This window comes from Lagopus leucura, unplaced genomic scaffold (assembly GCF_019238085.1).
Source record: "Lagopus leucura isolate 7727_CA_CO unplaced genomic scaffold, USGS_WTPT01 Super-Scaffold_100004, whole genome shotgun sequence".
Lineage (NCBI taxonomy): Eukaryota > Metazoa > Chordata > Aves > Galliformes > Phasianidae > Lagopus > Lagopus leucura.
This window is the reverse complement of record NW_024962264.1, coordinates 65,853,938-65,873,857: the sequence shown is the minus strand read 5'-3', so window position 1 is coordinate 65,873,857 and position 19,920 is coordinate 65,853,938. Positions and strand designations below refer to the sequence as shown.

General features: G+C 35.7%; 1 long non-coding RNA gene across 1 annotated transcript; it reads left to right on the top strand.

Annotated features, from left to right (window-relative positions):
• The first annotated feature begins 2,282 nt into the window (after positions 1 to 2,282).
• On the top strand, positions 2,283 to 5,574 carry LOC122179699. Its single transcript, XR_006178798.1, has 3 exons — positions 2,283 to 2,370; positions 2,529 to 2,654; positions 5,491 to 5,574. It is a non-coding gene; the product is annotated as an uncharacterized LOC122179699 (long non-coding RNA).
• The last annotated feature ends 14,346 nt before the right edge of the window (positions 5,575 to 19,920 follow it).

Sequence of the window (19,920 nt, the reverse complement as noted above, 5' to 3'; positions counted from 1 at the left end):
AGTCTGAAATGAAATTCTTGAAATTATTGAAATGGCACTAAGTCTACTGTGATTAGCATGCACTTTATATGTACCTTACCAAAGGTAAAGTTATTACAGTGTGTGATCATGACGTAATGTCCTACTTGGCTGTAGGTCTTACATGTTTTTGCAAGCCAAAAATTGAACTCAAGAGAACATAATATCTTATTCAACAACAGTAAAGAAAATGGACAGTGAGGTGAACAGCTCACTGATGGTTTCCACCTTGCACAGCACTATAGGAGGAGCTTGAAACCAATGCAGAATGCTTATTAATTTGTTGCTTTTATGCATGGTACAAGAGGCTCCCTACTGACTTCTTTAAGCTTGCAGATTAAAGTTGAGATGATTATAATCCTTCTGATTAAGTTGGGGAGTCTGCCCAGACCACTTCTTTCTCACAAAAAAATGGTACTTGGGTATGTTTGTAACTACCTTTTGCTGCATGCTCCACATGCAAGAACCATCTTTTCAGAACTAACAGCAGCTAAGTCAGCCGTGCTGTCATTATATTGAAAAGTTTTTTATACTACACGCCACTTACAATCTACTCTTCTAGAGAGAATAAGAAACCTATATTTCTCTTCACCTTTTTCCTCTCATGCTGCATGGACTGAATTCTATTATGGGATGTATGTAAGTGGTAAATGATCCTCACTTCTTAAGTAGGAAAAGTAGGTCATGACTTCAAGTTGCTCTCTCAGAATTACACAAACACATCCACATACTTACTTTTTTCTCTTATTGTCCCTCAGTTAATTTTTTCTTTAGCATAAAATTATCGTCAAAGATATACTTGTCTTGTAGAGCAATCATTTCAAAGCATTACCTGGAGAACTTAGTGTATTTTCTGGCTTGTATCAGATTAACTTTTGAGAGGATGAGTCAGAAATAAGACAAGAAAAAGTGTACAACAAAATGAGGTTTGTTCAATTGGTGTATATTCAGAAGCATGGTTAGATGCAACTGCACAGACTGTTAATATGTTGGCCAGCCTTTTTTATCCCTGCAGAAACATATAACTCCAGGTTATAAATCTCAGTTTGAGACTGAGAGCTTTAGCCTCATCCTTTGTGGATATTTGTCTCATCACCCACACACACAAAAAAAAGAAATTTGGTTCCATTTAATGGAAAGGCAGGCCTCTGACTCAGTTCTTGTGGAGTAACAGATATTATAAGCCTCAGCTAAAGAGCATTGGCAGTAGTAGATGGGAATCATCTAAGACATCTGCACTGTTCTTTAGCAAGCCTTTATTGTCAACCTTTCAGTCTCTTGAAATCAAAGCCCTCATCAAATCAACAACTGAAATAATTTTTCAACTTAAGAAAAAAAAAGCAACACTGCATACAAGAATATATCCTAAAAGTGCAAAGAACAACTGAAGGGGGAAAAAAAAAAAAGGAAAAAAAAGATATTCTTGAAATTATGTACTTATACACATAAAGAAGGCTGAGGTAAGCAGGCAAAGGGGCAAGTAATACTAAAGAAATGATAGATAAGCTCTCAAGAAAAGCATCCAGACCATACTGTGTTGTGGGAATTTTCATTAGTTCTGAAATTAGAAACTGGGCATTGGTGTTGGGGAGAGGGGAGTGTCTCAAACCAGCTGCAGCTCATTTTAATTAAGGTCTAATTAGCAAGTAAACCTTGCTGGAAGCAGGAGAAGTCCATGTCTATATAATACAAACCAGCTCACTGTAGCAGTTTTTTGAAAATGAAGGGGTGGTAGGATGCTACTGATACAGAAGAGAAGAAAGATGGATAAATTCACAAGTTCTTGGGATCTTCTGTGGGTGGGTTTTTTTTTCTGGAATGTGTGTCTGAATAGAATTTTCTTGTGTTTCTTTGTTTTATGGTAAGAATAGTTTTGAAATTAAGGCCTATAGACACTAGGTATGGATGTTTAACCTTCTAAATTTCTTATGGGCTTGTGGGATTTCCCTTTTCCTTCTCCTTGTTATTTTCTTTGTTTCTATGTTGTTTTTTTTTTAGGTAGTTGGCTGTGGAGTACATTGTAAGACCCTTTTTTGCTCAGTAACTATAAATGATACCAGTTTTATCCTGGTGTTGAGATATTTTGCTGGCTGTGATCACTATCTCTTCATAGATAATATGATAGTTGCTGTATTTAGAAGATCTGTAGCAATCTTGGTTTATTTAAATGTGGTCTTTTTTACAGACAATCAGTTACCTATCTGAAAAATACTAGCAGAGGGATTTCCTTTGTGGAAAAGACAGTATGTCTTGGGTTCTATATATATGTGCTGAGAGGAAGTATACTCATTTGGATCTAGATATTCTTTACTGTTACCACAACTCAATTAATCTAAGGATGGCATATAACAGGTAAGGCTCTGTTATGAAATAATATGAGAAGGTGAATTAGAAATGTTGATCTTGATTATAATGTTATTTGTAGACCACATGTGGAGGGATGTTACTTGAAAGGGAAGATAATAATGCATGAAGTTTCAATTCCTCATAGCTCCGTGGTTTTTTTTTAGTGTTCAGTAATATTGGGAAGTCATGGTTTTGGATGATGAGTTGGTAAGCTTTTCTAATGATGAAAATATGGCAGATGTTGCCCGCAACTTGTTGGGAATGGGAAGGTCAAGAAAATGGAATATAAGGTGAGTAGAAAAACAGCTGATTTGCAAGACTAAATTTTGAATTTTAACTGGAAATTGATTGAGTGCTCTTTTCTGAGGGTCAATACTAGAATTGGTGCTTAGCATCTTTGTGTGTGACATGAATAATAATCTTGTAGCAGTGCTTACTCTTGGTGTGATCCTCCCACAGGAGATCTGTGGGTGAGACTCCTAATACAAGAGATGAGGTTACTTAAGATTGTGTGGGGTGAGTCTGCGCTGCTTTTCTGACTCTCAAGTGCCATTTCTGTGCTCCTTGGGCATCCTTCTCTATACCAGCTACTGTATTAACTGACCAGTCCCTCTTTACTTGTCTTGGACTATTTTGACCCTGGAGTAAGGAATCTGTTTTCCCAAGGAACTTGGGCTTGATGATATTTAGAGCTCCCTTCTAACCTCCGTGATTCTGTGAAGTCTTGTTTGGTGTAACATTATACCTTCAAGAAAAATGAATCTGAGATCCTAGTCTAATTCTGCTGAAGTTATCTGGTAATCCTGTTTTGAAAGTTATATGTAGGTCATGGCAGGACATCAGAACTTAAAAAATAACTTTTATTGTTTGCTTGCCTAGAAGGAAAAACAGTTGTTATTTAAAGTTGTGAAACTGTTTCAGAAGATGTGCCTTCTCATTAACATAAAATTTCTGCTGTGCTGTAGTGAAGTGTTGGCTTCTGGCTATGTTAAACTTAATTATTTTCCTCCTAACACCTTTTGTATTTCATGATTCTTGCCTTATCAAGTCTGATAGCAGTTGCAAAAATAAAAGGGAAAGTGCAAATAATGTTTATTTCATTGTAACTTGTCCACATTTTATGATCTGAGTAAAATAGCCTGCATGATATATTTGATTCATCTTTTTCTTGTGCTGGTTTAATGTATTTCTTATAAAACGCAAAATAATTACAAAACCAATTTAGATGCAGCTTAATCCTATCAGTATTTTTTAAATTGAATTGTTAGCTTAAGCAACAAAATGAAAAGAAACCTAGTATTGCAAGCAACAGTCAAATATGTGGTATGTCCTAGTTTTCCTCTATAAGAGATATTTGGAGATGCCTCTTATTCTCTGCTGGAAAGAGAAACTGAAAAGGAATATCATCGTGGGACATTAATATGTTAAAGCTGGCGTTAAGCTAGTTATTAATCAACCTTATGTGACTTTTTTTTATTGTAGCCTAACATTAGAGGAGATAATGGCATTGCCCTTAAAGTTTCATACAAGTATATATTATTATCAGCGTTCATAAATTTTGAATTATCAGCTGATGGGTAGCATGGTAAGGATTTAAAGAAGCCCCTAGATCTTTCAGAACTCAGTCTGGAGTACTGAAGTAGAAATCAGAAACAAAGAAAGGCATATCAATATTGAGGAAAAAAAAAAAAAAAAGGAAAACACAAAACACAAATCTTTACTTTCCAGTTCACTGCAACTTTTTTTTCATTTTAGAATATTTTTGGACTTAAGCAAAACTACAGAAATGAGAGCCCCAGTTCCCTGCTTTGTTGTCAGTATGGCTAATCTTTTTTTGTAGCATCGTGAAACTTAGTGTATCTAGCTTGCTTAGGTTAGCCCAATGCTTAACTAACCAAGTTTGCAAAAGGGGGAGGTGTGGTCGAGATCTCATGACTGCTCAGACCTTTCTCCAAGCTCAAAGACACAGTGAACCCAAATGCATCTATGGGATGTGCCTTTGTTCTGCTGATGCATGCAAGTAGGTGGCAGGTTCCTCTCATGCATCCAGCATGCCTGCTTTTACATTGGTCTTGAGAACTATTATTTGGGATGGGCTTTGTCATATAACATGTTATATAGTGCATTAAAATACTGTATGAAATGTTCTGCTGTTTCTTTAGTCCTGCTTGCATGCCTTGATAGGATTTCATTTTCTTCATAGTTCAGGAAATAATTTCCAAATTTTTCTCCAAGAAATTATACCAACATAATACATTAAAAAAATGTCATTACCAGACTTTAATATTTGAAAAGCAGTACAGAACTCCCAGGTGCTTGTTGACCTATGATAGTTGGAAGTTATATAAAATTTTTGCAATATTCATCCTGTGTTTAACAATCTTTATAGTATCTGTCAGAGATGGGTGTTGACTTTCTTCCTCTAGACAGGGGAACAAAGATCTTCAAAAGCACTCAACCCAACCCTACATTTAATTCATTGTTATGCTAGTCAGTAGCTTCATAGTACAGAGCTTTCCAGTAGGAAAAATCCTTTGTTGTGCTATTGAGATAGTTTGCTTCCTCGTTTCCTTTAGGATGCTGCTTCCAGCTCTTCAGATCAGTGTAACTTAAAATAGCTGCAACTGCACGTATATTGTCTACAGGGACAATAAAGAGAAAGACCTCTGCCCCATGGGAGTTATTGTTGGCTTTCTTAAAATTGAAGGAAATGCTGGCCTGTATCATGGTACAATGAGACAATGATCACCTGGCCTGTTTAATTTGTGAACATTTAAGATCAGAAACTTTTACTTTATGCACTCAATCTATCAAAATGAGGAGACTTTGAATGCCTTACTATTGAAGATAGCAATGCACAGACTAAGTGATGTTTTCATTTCAAGGTTTCCAAGACTTACTAAGCTGGAGTCTTAAATACAATGACACCTTTCTACTTGGAATGACGGTGGTATAACAGTCTAAGCTATGACTCCTGCTCTCAAATGATCCAGGTTACTTTCTAAAGTGACTTCAAAATCTAATTACATCTGAAGACAAATTTCTGGCTGATTTGCAAGGACTATCAAAGCACTTCAAACAGCTTGAAAACCTTGCTTTTGAACAATTGTTTTTTTTATTTCACAGCGTATGATACTCAACGCAAAAGTGAGGCTTGCAGTGACACAAGAATCCGGCTAACATTGGAGTTTCTATTTCTTACTCTCTTTCTTGAGGCCTTAACACTTTACCTTTAACATCTATGCACAGTTTGGACTGCTAGGGTTTGAAGTTGCCTTGACTCTATATGCCTATGTCTTACCACATACTTATTCTGAGTTATTTGCCTGTCCTTTATCTATTAAGAATCATTATTTGTGAGCTCTTCTCTACTTCAGAAGTCCACTGAAGTTTGAGTAATATGGAATGAATATTTAGAGCGATTGAAAAGGGAGAGATATTTCAGTTTTTCAAGGTACTCTGGGGAGTGTGCGCTGTTCTTCTCGTGAAGTGTAGATATATTGGTCTATCTGTAGTAGATGCATACTATAACATTTTTGACAAAAAAAAAACTGTACTAGAATTTACTATACAGCCACAAGCATGTTCTCAGCCACAGTTTTAGTGCATTTGAAATCAAGTAACTGCAAATATAGTTTGATATTTATGAAAACTGGGTTTCAAAACTGAAATTCCAAGTAGTATAACGTAAATCTGAGCTTAATGAGATTTGTTATAATTTAGAATTTCGTACCATCAAGTGAAACAGAATTTGATCACAACTGTGTTGAAAACTTAAGGGTAGAGTAGTAAAGGGTTATGTTCAAAATATATATGAAATAGGCTTGTCTCAAAGCAGAATCAGTTTGAAAATCTTTCAATGAAAGACCAAGCAGAATGTTTTAGTCAGGTAAGAATAATGAATGCTGTTGAGGATTTGTATATTAGCGTATTCTTCTTTCCTGCTGCTTGCAGTGACATCAGTTGCTCATATTTTCAACTAGTAAAACACAAGCTAAAGTTATAGGTTGCTAAATATAGCTAGCTTAATTTGTTAGTTTGATGGTTTATTTGTAATGAAGACCCCAGGGTAAAATCCAAAATGCTGAGATAGAAGTAAAACCTTGCTATAATTTTTAGTTGCAGCTTAAACTAATGGGAAGTAAACACGATAATAAAGCCCAACAATAAACAAAATATGGAAGGGGGATAACTAGGAGTAAGGTTTCTCTCGTTGCATTCCCTTGAAGAGAAAGAGTCATTGCTTTACAGTCTATCATCACCTTTGAAACTGTCATATACCAGCTCAGGTCTTCACCAGCTGGAGGCGACTGTAGCGTTCTCTTGCAGATGATTTTTTGGTACTATATTCTACGTCTGAAATGAAACCAGACATGAGTAGGAAAAGAGGAGGGATGCTGAAGAGAGGGGGTTATGTCCCTGCCAGATTACTGAGAAATATCAACATACAAAAAGGGGAAGTTTGTTTAAATATCTATAATATTGAGGATAGTAGGCTGCTTCTTCACAGGGCAATACATGTCTTATGCTTAATATTTCTAACATTTCAAGGAACGAGTAGGAGTGCTTACCAGCTTATAAGTATAAAAGACACTTGTGACAATAGAATGCTTTGAAATTGTTTATTCGCATTTCATAAAACTTGTGATGATTAGAATGAGAAGCTTGTCTCCTTCCTTGCCTTCTATTCACTGTGTCAGTTCTCAAAATCTGAATCGTAACTGTGACAGGTTTTCCAAGCTTTGCCTTTGTCAACTTTTCCTTGCAGACTAACTTTTTAGAGAAAGGTGAATAGAACCTCCTGTACAGAAAAGCCTTTTACAAGTAAAGATAAATGATTTTACTTTCATCAACTGAAGAGGTGCTTTGAATGGTGTAACCTGGCTCCAAGCACAGTTTTGGAACTCTGTCCACCCAGGAACTGTCTTCTACTTTCATCCGTCTGAGATCTTGTCCTTAAACCCCTTTTCTGTGACAAGAGTTGGTGGCCTTTAGAGGAAAGGCTGTTGTCTGCAGCCCAGTGCCTGTTTTATGCATAGTTTTCTTTATTAAGAAATAATGACACATCTGTGATTTTTCTATTGAGATCTAATAGGAACTGTAATGCTCTATCATTTGGTAGCACATTCCTCTTATAACATATACATCAGTGTAGAACAAGGCTAAAATGGGATGAAATTTACTGTGACCTACAAACAGGCTTTGAGATTCCAAAATGAAGGAAGATCTTGGAAGGAAGCTGTTATTATAAAATACAATTTTTGGATTGTCTTGATGCAATGCATACTGAAAATTTTGAGTGAAGATTTAAGCAGAAGTATATGACAAAGAGTACTTTTACACACAGTTCCTCAAAATTGCAATTCTGTGGTTGTTTGGTTTTTCTTTCGCATTCGAAACCTCTTCATTATACTTCATAAATATTTCCATGCCTATCTTATGGTCTTATGCTATGCATATTGAATTATCTCTGGGAACTTTAGTTGAACTTCAGGAATGTGGAACCAGTTATCCTGCTGGAGATGATCAGAATCTTACATCACTAAATTAAGGTGCCGTAGTGATTTGTTTATTTATTTTGGTTTACACTAAAGCGTAACTCAGATACAGAAAGCAACTAAAAACATGCAGTTAAGCTTTTTTCAGATTTTCCAGTGTTTGTTTTTGGGAAGTGATCCACCACAGGACTGGCTTAAAGAAGTACAAGGTAGATTCAGCTGACAGCTGCAAGAGTACCCCTCAAACCAGAAATTAAAAACAGTAGTAGATTTACATGGTAACTAAACAACATATGATGATTATATACTTCCTAAACACCTTCAAAACCTTCATCTTCTGTTACTTGCATATGACAGAGCATGCTTGATCAAAGTGTAGGTGTTTGTCCATGTTTGCATTCCATCATTGTTCTCACTGCCTTCATCTCCCACTTAAAAGAACAGAAATTATTCATTATTGTAGCAAGCTGTCCAAGTCAACGTTGCCATGGGAACTTTAACTTTCAGAATTGTTTTTCCTCTCAGATTGTTCATTTTTGTTTTTTATCACTGATACTAGCTCTATATTTAGTAATTGGCTTCTGTTTGTAAATGAATAAACAAGGGTTTATAGGTTCCATGTGGAATGTGATTATTTGCTTCTGGCTCCCTGAACTTCTGAAAGCACTGTATTGAACATGGCAGCCAGCATGTTTATACTACATATTAGTCTACAGTTTGATACATCCTCAGTAGAGAGGAGGGGAAGGGGGGAATGAGCCAACAGTATATACTGAAACACTGTTAAGCTCAAATTTTCTACAGATCCTTGCTTTAACCTGTCAGGGAATGTAGTAAATGGCAGGTATTTTCTGAAGCTTTAGTCCTTAGGAGATTTGTAGCAAAAATCCCACCTCTTCTTATAACTAGCTGCCTACACACAGCGTTCTTCACAACGAATCTGAAAGAACAACAACCTCAGAACAAAGATAGAACAAAGAACCTCAGAATGATGCATCAAATAATCACTCAGTACACTTCAAACTTGCACAAATTATTTTATAACAAAACTGAATTGTTTTTCTGCTGGTAATGTGAATCTACCTGGCCAAAGATTTTTGTATACAGCCAGCTGAAAGATCATGAGTTCATTTCCTCACGACAAGATCTGAACTGGTAGCTATGAAGTGAATTTCTAATAATCATTCCTATTGATCACTGCTGCAATTATGTAGAGGTGCAAACTTCTCAGTGAAAAGCCAATAGAAAGCTATGAATTATTTATGTTTTCAAAATAACTCATTCTCTCTTAAATCAGATTTCAGTTTACTTGTGATAGCTACTTTTGAGAGGGGAAAGAAAACAAATACAAAACATTTTAAGGACAGATATTCTCAAACCAAATTTTTCGAGTGAGAACTTAGCCTGCTTTATAACACTTCTAAGGTCTTGGTTATTTACCAAGAAATAGGTTGGTCTATTTCTCTTATAACCCTTGAGAAAATGGTCAGAGGAAGAGTAGAGTGGCAACATTAAATCAGAGAAACACTTTGAGAAGTGTAATGTCCTAGATGCTCCTGTTAGATTATGGATCTTAAACCAGCATTTCAGTATTTAAAAAAAAAAAAAAAAAAAGCTTCTGTTAACTTCTGATTTGAGGTAGGTGGGGTGAGTTTTCCATTTAAAAGCATAGAATTCCAAAATATAACAGAGCTTACTACTGAAGTACTTCCAGTTTTCCTTGATGCCTTACTATAGAAAAAATTCAGGATTACTGCACAAGCTTCATAAATATTTTTTATTTGAATGTTTGTCCAACTTGTAAATGAATACATCAGAACTTCTCTATTACTTTGAGGATGGAAATTTTGAGATGTTAGGTGCTCAGATGAAGTATCAGTAAGCCCTCTTCTGACGTCTCACAACATTCAAGGAAGCTGTCAATTTTTTCACTTGTTGATTAGTGGAGGGAGTTGCCTTTTGTGATAACTAAGGATAACTGAAAAGCTATAGCTAACTGAAAAATAGCTATGGAAAAATATCATATGGAGAATTGAAATTATGGACTTGGTTTATAAAATATAAAGGAATTCTTGGCAGTGTAATGAAACGGTTATTTTAAATTAGAGCTAACAGAAAAATCAGTAGGAAAATGTAACTTTTGGCAGATCCAGCAATACACATCTTTTCCATGAAGCATCTTCTCCATCTTCTCTACTTTGTTTGCTTAAATGATAATATGAAATTTTGGATGCAATTCTTATAGTCCTGGATAGGAATAACAGGACTGTCTATCAAGACTGGTTACTTATCTCTCTGTGATGTTTTTCATATCTGTTTGAGGTATTTAAACATTGTAGTACCTCACACTATCTTCAAGTAGATATGCAGAAGTGTTAGTCATCAGCTGTGGGAATATAATGCTGCTGATAAAGTGCTGTTGGTAGCTGAGAAATCAACAGCTGTGGCTCCCATACACAGGAAATCTGTCTCTCTGGGCTAGCACGTGTCTGAAATGACCACTTAAATGGATTTGCTGACAAATCCAGAGCATAATTAGACAAATTTGTATTAAAACATACAAATGTGTTTGTGTAATGAATTGCCCAGGCTCCGGGTATGACTAGGAAAACAGGAGGAGTAGGGAAGAAGTAAATTGAGACAAATTTCATTCATGTGGATGCTCTTAGAAAAAACAATGTTCTGTTCAAAATAGAGAACATCTTCTTATGGAGTTTTTAGTCCTATTGTTGGTTTGCTCCCATCTTGAAAGGAAGCTGTTCATTAGAGATAGTTTGATTTCAGTGGATTATCTGCAAAAAACCACCAAGTCATGAAATCTGTTAGAGATGGTGCACTAAAGGTATTCCCTTGTGTTGCTGTTAGCTGCGGCATAAGAGAGGTCAATGTCACCAGAAATGGGAGCAATTTCTCCAAATAGAAAGTTTTATGTGTGCCATAAAGATATTTTCTAAGAACAAAAGTGATCTGGAACTGATAAAATGTGTGTCCTGGTAGCAAGTTTTTATATAAAGAGTTCGAAGTTTTCAATATCTTATGAGATTATAATGTAATACTTTTATTAGTAATTAATCAACATTATTAGGATTTTAAACTGTGATTTCTCACATCCTTCCTTTTTTATGTCTATCTGAAGTTTACAATGAGAAATCATTAAATTTTTTTTCCCTTAAGTTAAAATGGAATTCACAATATCATAGGTTGACTTTGACAGCCCATTTTTAAGGCTTGTTATCAAGTGGAAATTGTTATTTCAAAGTGTTACATACTGGAAATCAGAATGCAAGGTGTAGAATGAGATAACTTACTCAGAATGATTATGCTGACTCTACTGAAAGTGTCTGTAGGTCTTTTGATTAATGCTATAAAATGATTATTCCTCTAACTCTTATGTAGTTAGGGTAAATGAATAGCTCAGTCTAAAAAGGGTGTGGATGTGCTGTGGAAATGAAGCGTGAATAGTCCTCTTTCTTTCCCAAACATTACAGTTTAAAACTAGATCTACGGAACTCTGAAACTAAAGGTGCTACAATGGAGGGCAGAAATTTCCCAAGGTTAGGAATCCTCATTTTCTACACAACATTACGAATGCCCCCTAAAATAAACAAAAAACACAAGTGTTATGCAAAATAAAGGAACAAATTACAGTGCTGTGTTGCTCTCTTAAGAGTGTACTTGAACCTCATGAAAGAAAGGTTTGAACAACTCTAATCTAGAAAAGATAATGTGCCAAAAACTGATGAATGAGTTTCATTCATAAAAGCACCATTCTGTTTCAATCTTTTACATAACGAGGATGTGTCCTAAATAGACAGGATGGTACTGAATACGTATATGGTAACAAATACAGCTTGTGTGAAAAAATAATTTGGGAAGTCCTGTGTGTGTTCCTGATCAGAGCTATCTGCTAGACTAAAAAAAAAAAAAAAGAGCTTAATGTTTTCCTATGCCATGTTTGTGTCTTTTTCTTCAACACGTGTATTCAGATGGGGGACATAAGTGATTCCTATATTATAACTTGAATTTTTCAGTTGGTCTGGACCTACAAGAGTTCTTTCAATGTTGCTTTACTAGATAAATCCTTTCAAGCACTAAAATTTATGCTTTTGGACTGTCTCTCTGTCAGTGGATGAAAAACTCCCACCAGCTTCAAGTTTCAGCCATGATATGAACAGCTTCTTCTTGTGGTGTCTATGTAGCTATGAAATTTTTTTAATCTTTTTATTATTTTTTTATTCCCTTCAGAGCCCACATACAGTGACCTCAAGCACTAAGCAAAAATATGGGCATAAGAATGGAGTAGCCAGATGCGTTCAGTTAAATCAAGCTCAGTGACTGAACCCTTATGCCTGAGATTAGTTGAGATGAATGTGTTTTCAGAGAAAGTCTAAACTATATTTGCTGACAGAGGCATAAACAAATGCCTATGATCACAGTCACATGTCTAATGTGAAAAGAACTGAGCAAGAACTCCAGAACAATCGCCTTTAACTGTATCTGTCAAGTTTTCTAGTTCATCTCCATACAAAATAAAAGCTGTGACAATAAAAAATGAAATCACATTCTGTATTGGAATGCTTTTGAGAGAATTTTGCATTAGTTTTTTTGTTAACTTTCTGCAATACAGTGTCTAAGAATGGCTTACAGTGAGAAAAGCAATTCCTGTGAGGAGATTTTAGAGTTGTTTGCTGTCTGGTGTAGATACACATTGGTTTCTTCTGTTGAGGCATTTCATGGAGTATATAGGTCTGCTGTGAATATGCCTTTCCCACTCCCATGTCTCTCAGCCTAGAGGGAGCACATGGATATTCTTTAGGGCTCCTTTGAGGTGATGGCCTGATCCTTTAGTTTCTTCTTGGATCTGCGTTTATAGTTGTTGTCCTAAAATAATAATTAAAGACACCTGATTTACAGGATGCCTATGCATGAGATTTTTCCATTTGGAGAGTGCACTTTATCACTTATACCTGATAAAAAGCCAACAATCATGAAGAACAGATAAATATTTTTTTTCCCCCCCAAAATAGAAGTATGATTATTCATTATCTTGGCCCTTCTTCAGTAGGATGCTGGTCAGAGTGGTTAACGAAATGCGCACCACAGATGAAGATAACAGAAAACCCAGTATAAGATATCTCCTAGGTATCTATGTAAAAAGATATTAGCTTTCCCTTAGTAGTCCTTTTTTCCTTAGTAGTCCTGAGGATAAAGGGGGCATAAATATCGTTATTTGCTGTTAGGTCTGTCTGCTTCAAATTACTGCAGGAGTCTCAAAGACCAGATAACAAATTCTATTTCATGTTTTAATCACCATAAACTATAATGTAACTCATATCTGCAAACATTTATTGCTTTGTATAGCAAGAATATTTTTAGCAACTCTGAGGGATGTTACTGTGAGAAAATAATTTCTACAAGAGGAAAATGATAGTTGCTTTTAAATTACATGTTAATCTGGGAGCAGTATTTAAGCTAAACAGTATAATAAAGGTAAATTTTCTGGGCATTTAAAGTAAAAGCCTGGGATGCGCAATTAAAGCGAAGTGTCAGGTACTCAGGGTTTTATTTCAGCTTTTGTCATTTGCTCACAGATATGTGAATTTTGAAAGAGAACCATTGTGAGAGCTGATTACCTGAGAAGTCCAGCTGGATAATTCATCATGAAGGCAATAGCCTCCTGGGTAAAGAAGCGTATAATATGGAGAAGCAGTAATAAATGCTATGCTCAACATGAAATTGTCCCATACAAGTAGAAAAATGGATTAGCAGGATGAAAATTTAAAAAAAGAATGTGTGAATTTACTTCAGAGTCCAATCTTTTCTGCAGATGTAATAACAGCTCTTTCATTGATAAGTTGAACAGGTTTGTAAAAGGGACTTTTTCCATTGTGCTCTGTCTCATCTACTACACTACACTAGCCATAGTATTCCTTGGGGGGAAAATGCAATACATTTCTTTGAAAAAGGATATTTAGACTCTAATTTGGAAAATCCTCTGAGTGACAATAACAGACAGCAAAGAAGCTGTGCTGACCCTCAGCTAGGTTGTAATGATGGTTATCTGTCTACTTTGTTTGTGAGAACAAAGAGCTTCTACGCTGTGTTGGTCTGATTTCTAACTCCAAATTGTGTACTTCTGATGAATCTCTCTGTACATGGGGTTGGTTTTACTTTTTCTCCTTGTGTTGAGCTAGATGCCAAAAAAAACCACCACAGTTTATTGATAACCTGAAGCATTTGGAATCATTGACAAATATTCACTCGTCTACCAGTTCATCATCTATTTCTCCATTTGCATTCAAAAATTAAAAAGATTTAATCCTTCTGTTTCCTCTTGCAAGGTTCTCCATCCCTATTCTGACTGTTACTATTATAGAATCATAGCAAATAATTCATGTATATGACATCCTTCTAGATGTGTGGATCTATCTGCAGGATCATGGCTTTGATTTAGTTGTCTGAACAACAAAATTAAAAAGGATGATATCTGGGTGAAAATATGATGCTATCAATGTTGGGTAATTCACAAATGACACAATTTGCTCAGTTGTCTCCTGACCATTTTTTGAAAGATATAGGAAGCATTCAATTTGTGATTGAGAGACCTCCCTATAGGCAAACTAAACAAAAGGTAACAATTTATCCCAATGTTTTGGTTCACTGCTGATGAATTTTCTTAGCATCTGCTTAAGTGTTTGATTAAACTATTCTACAAGCCCATCTGTTTCTGGCTGATAGGAAACTGTGTGTGAAGGGGGAATTTTAAAAGCTTGCATACCTCATTTAACAGAGAAGACATAAAATTAGTGCCCTGATCTGTTGAATTTTCTAAGGGTAAACCTACTCTGATAACAGCATTAATCAAATCATTAGTTTCATGTTTTGTCAGCTAAGATTTTATGGCACTACTGTGAGGTTTGTAACATGCCAGCATCCTTTCCACCTTTTGCTATGTTCCTCAGTCAAGAAATGTGACTAATGAGAATTAAGTTTCAAATTAAATATTCCTAGCATAGCTGTGTAACATGTTGCTATATATAAAACAGTGAGTACATCTGAAGATGTTAAATGGTCTTTTTTTTTTTCTGATCTCACATTTGAGGGCCATACTGTTACAGTCATATTGTAGAATTCATAGCTGACTTGATTTTCATGCTTGACCTGTCTCACTCATCTTTACGACATATATAGTCATACAGTGAGTTGAGTTTATCTTCTCGCTGCTTTATATTTCTGAAATTGTTTTATGATCTGTCTGTGTTGTCTCAGTCCTCAGTTGGTGATGTTTGGCACAAAGGAAGAATCTTAGTAGCAAGATTGTGCATGTATTTACTGCTGTTGAACACAGCAGAATTAGAACAGTACTTTTGCAGAAATACAAACAGCTTTGAAAGGACTGGTCATCTACAGCCAAAAAGCAGTGTGAAGCTTTAACTAAATGCAAAAACTGAAATATATGTCTGATCCCAACAACAGGTGACCAAGTTAAGTCTTGTTTAGAAAATCTTAGCAGATAGCAATTCTGTCATATACTGTGTTCCTTGTCCAACTGTAAGGTTTTAATTACAGTATCTTACAAGAATTTCTTTTACTGTATCTGATACCTATTGACTCTTCACCTTTGAGTGTGTATCTCTGCCTCCATCTTGTGTATACCCTTCCAGCTGAATGGCTGAAACAGTAGCTCATGCCAATATCTTGGTTTTTTGTTTGTTTGTTTTTACTATAATCTTCTTCAACTGCAGCTTTAACCGCAAAAATGTGCTCACTGTTCCTGGTCATTGCACATAAATATTAGCTTTCCTGATAATTCCTCCCTGGCATTGTATTGACCTAGGCTATCTAGCATGCTTCCAGAGAGTGGCTGAACACATCTGTATAACAGCATCCAAGGGCTGTTCTCCATAGCCATATTGAAGCAGGACCATTTCCCTGAGAGAAAAGTGTTCAGCCACCATTATTTTCGCTGTGCTTTTTACTCACAGGGCCAGAGAATGCGTTCTGTCCTATTTTATATTCTGTTGTAAATTCACCCCTGAAACTCTGTTCCTTTACTTTGCACTCATTCTGCAGCTTCAAGTGAATTAATAAATCTTCCAGTTTCCTATCTGTAATGTCTGTACTGTGGTACTACCACCTTTGTAAGATTTCAGATGTGAGATATTCAGAAAAGCGTTTTTTCCTTGGCAAGAGTGAATTTTCAGGAGGTTAAAAGGGTGTCTGCTATCACTGAGATTATCAGGACCCCAAAATAGTAAATATTTCATGCCATACAGAAGATGTGTTCCTATGCTGGTCTCTATATCAGGAGGAGAGCTTTGTTCATCTTTACTATTTGAATAGGCTCTACACAGGAGGCCCATATATCACCTGGAGCCTCAGGTAAGGTTTTAATGTGAAGATGAGGAATAATAATTTTTGACAGAAGGTTCCTGTTTCTTGCTCCCAGTCAGAGTATGCTAGAAGAAGGAAACTGAGGAGTTTCCTTTCTTCATTCCTTTCTTCAAAAAACAAAAACAAAAACAAACAAACAAAAAAAACTAAAATGGATTGCTTGTGTCAGCAGTTCCTTCTCTTTGGTGCATAGGCATGGGGCAGCTCCACATCCTTGGAATAAATTTTTCTGCCTGTTAACATAGGATATGAATAGTGTAGGAAAAAAAAAAAAAAATCAGGTTATTGTGTTTTATCTTAGGGATCTGGGTGGCAGAACATTCCTGACACAGGAAAATTAGAGGTGGATTAGGGATGAGTTTATGGTACTACTTCCTGATGATGGATTGAAACATGAGGATCAGGGGAGCTGAGAAGTGGATCTTTTTTTTCCAGAGGCCTTCTTTGAGTGCAAATGGAGGCATCCAGACCCACTTGCTTATTACCAATGTTTCCATACTTGGATTTTATTCCCCATTTCTTAATGAGTGGAAAAGGCAATGAGAACTGAGAAGTAGACAACATTGTTTTCCTCTCCTTGTTGTTTCCAGCTACAAAGTTGGTACATACAACTTTTGAGCTCCCTCTTTCACTGTTTGATGTGCAACCAAAAGTTGAGTTTCTACTAATGAAAATGTTCTGTTCTTTTTTTTCCCTTTTTGTAATTTAAAAAGAATAAGAACAGGAAAAGCGAAATAGTTCCTACATTAAAATGATATATCTTTTAAAAATATTAAAACTACTATTGAATCTTTATTTTCTGAAGTTCAGAGGTGTATGTAATGCATAAGAGATCATGTGGTTAATGTTAGCTTGAATAAAACTAATAAGAGCTTTTTTTCTTATTCTTCATTTTATGTGAATCTTTCATATTTCCTGTAACTATGAAAAATAAATAAAAAGTATCTAAAACCCAGATCAAGACTTGAGCTCTTGGAAATCATTGTGTATTCTATTGTGTAACTGCAAGTAAGCATTAATTTATCATCTTGAATCAGCTTAAGCTCTGAAGCCTTGAACTGCTAAAGGATATTTCCAAGCTGCTACATTTTTCAGATCATTGTAATCCTCCTCGATACATATCTTTTATCAATTTTCTTTAACTTTCTCAGGAACTTAAGACATCTTTCTTTTCCCCTGTCAAGAAACCTTGAAAGCAAAATTTGGAGATATTTTCTTATCTGAACAGTTTTTTTCTCTTTTTTCCTTCTGTCTTCACCTTACGTAACACTGTCCATCCTTGGTTATCTTACCTCCTAAATATATAGCAGAAACAGAAGGGATAAATCCTTAGAATTTTATTTTACAGTGGAGTGATGAGGCACTGGAATGGGTTGCCCAGAGATGTGGATGATGCCCTGTCCCTGGAGACTTTCAAGGCCAGGGTGAACTGGACTCAGGTGCTCTTAGTCTTCTCTGAGAGAGTGGTCAGGTGCTGGCACAGGCTGCCCAGGGAGATGGCGAAGTCACCATCTCTGGAAGTGTTCAAGAAGTGCTTAGATGTTGTACTGACAGACCTGATTTAGGTGCATGGTTGGACTGGATAGTATTAGAGGTTTTTTCCAACCTTGAAGATTCTATGAATGCTATATTCAGGCTTGAATGTTGTAATGTCAGTCTTTACCAGATGTTTCCATCAATCCAGACAATCAAGTTTGTTCTGTCCTAGGTAAATCTGAGTTTACTTCATTGTGTATTTGACCTTCTGCAGTTGCTTCAAAGTGGCAATAAACATGTTTGGAGTCAGCAGTTTTTTTCTAATGTGTATATACATATTCTGCCACTCAGTGATAAAGTATATGGTTTTCAGATTATGTGACTAGTAACTGGCAACATTTTTCAGCAAGCAGGATCTTATAGGACACTAAAAAATGAAAACTGCAGAGCCAGCTGCTAGAAGTATTCTCTTGGAAATGCAGAAATAGGAGGAAAGGCATTGGTCGTTTCCCTAAATGGGCTGTTCTGCTTGTAAAGCTACATTTTCAGCTTAAAGGCATTCTTTTGTAACTACAATTTTAGATGATTGAAAATGAAATATTCAGCAGACTTCCAGCAAGACCTCTTAATATATATTTCAGAAATTTTGCAACTTTGCTTTTTGATGGATGAAAGAACACCTGAATGTGCACTAAAATCTTGTAGTTTGTAAATTTATAGCTGGCAAGTTTTTTGCGTCTTGAATTGTAGTTGAGAATTGTATCACCACCATCTACTGATTGAACTGCAGACACTGAATTCCAGGAAGATGACACTGCCTTTAGTTAAGTTTTCTGATCATTTTAAATTACAAGATTGTCTTTTTTGGTTACTCTTAATTCAGCTGGAACAAAGAGGCTTTTGTTCTTTGTTGTTGACTGCCTCTTGTTTTGTGTCATGGTCTTTCTTTACAGAAACAGAGTTTTGACCACACATTTGTTTCAGTTGTTCATAACTAAAAGCTTTGGGGTGAAATGCTTTACTTTTTCACGGTGTTAAAAACAATTTTTGTCTGAAACTTGGGTGCTCCTGAAAGACAGGTCATCTAACACTTGAGCAAGGGAGGAATCACCCTGTGGAGAAATCTGTCTCATCTTTGAACATGGAGGAAAACTCTGTAACTAAAGATTTCCTAGTTTTATTGACTGCACGTCTGGTGAAAAGACTTCAGGCTTGACAGTAATGCACTTCATGTCATTGAGATAGTTGTTGATCCTGATGACTTTGACTCTAACTTGGCCACAGGTTTGGTCTCAAGAATCAGTTCACACATTTTCAGCAGTTAAGCAATCTTAGCCAATTATACATTTGCAGAGGTGCTGGTGTGTGTCCCACTGTGTACACAATTAACTGAAAATAAGATTTTTAGGAACCTCTTCATTCAGCAGTCCTGCAGTTATGGACTGCTATTGCTGTGCATGGTCAATAGCTGCATTTTTGAGAGGTGTGAGAACAGTCTAGTAGCAAGGAAAGCATTATTAATTTGGACTCAAAGTTCAGATTAAGTATTGCTAAATATTATAGGTCTATAGCTAGGCTTAGAATCTGTGGAAACAACTCCCTGAATGAGGTGCAGTGCACCAGAGAAAACTGGGAATTCATTTCTGTCTGTTTTCCTCAGCCCTTGTGAATGTCCTTAAGTGATTTAGGAGGTTCCTAAATTGAAAAATATATTTCATTGATCTCAAAAATCAAAATACTTTCAATGTTGTTTATGATTTTTTTTTGTGTGTGTGATTTTGTAACTAAATTGAAAGAAAGCATTCTGAAATGTATCTAATTCTATCAACAATCTGCAAATAAAAAGAAAGCATGGATACAAATGTATTCAAATAAAAAAAGTATTAGTTAACTGACTATTACAAGAATGCAATATGGTCATCTTCAGTTCTACATAATTCAGAAAGAAGTATAAAAAAGTATACAATTTTATAATTAAAGAAATTCTTGCAATGAAAAAAACATCAGTGTGCCAATCTCTAGTTTCTAGGGCATAACTGTTTTCTATATTTCATTGTATATAAGAATATTTTGCGGCCTATGCTTTTAGTCTGCATATTAAATGAGCATAAATATTGCATCTGTATTAGCGTGATTTCATAGATAGGTACTATAGGTAGCTCACATAGGTAGGTTTTTATACTTCACT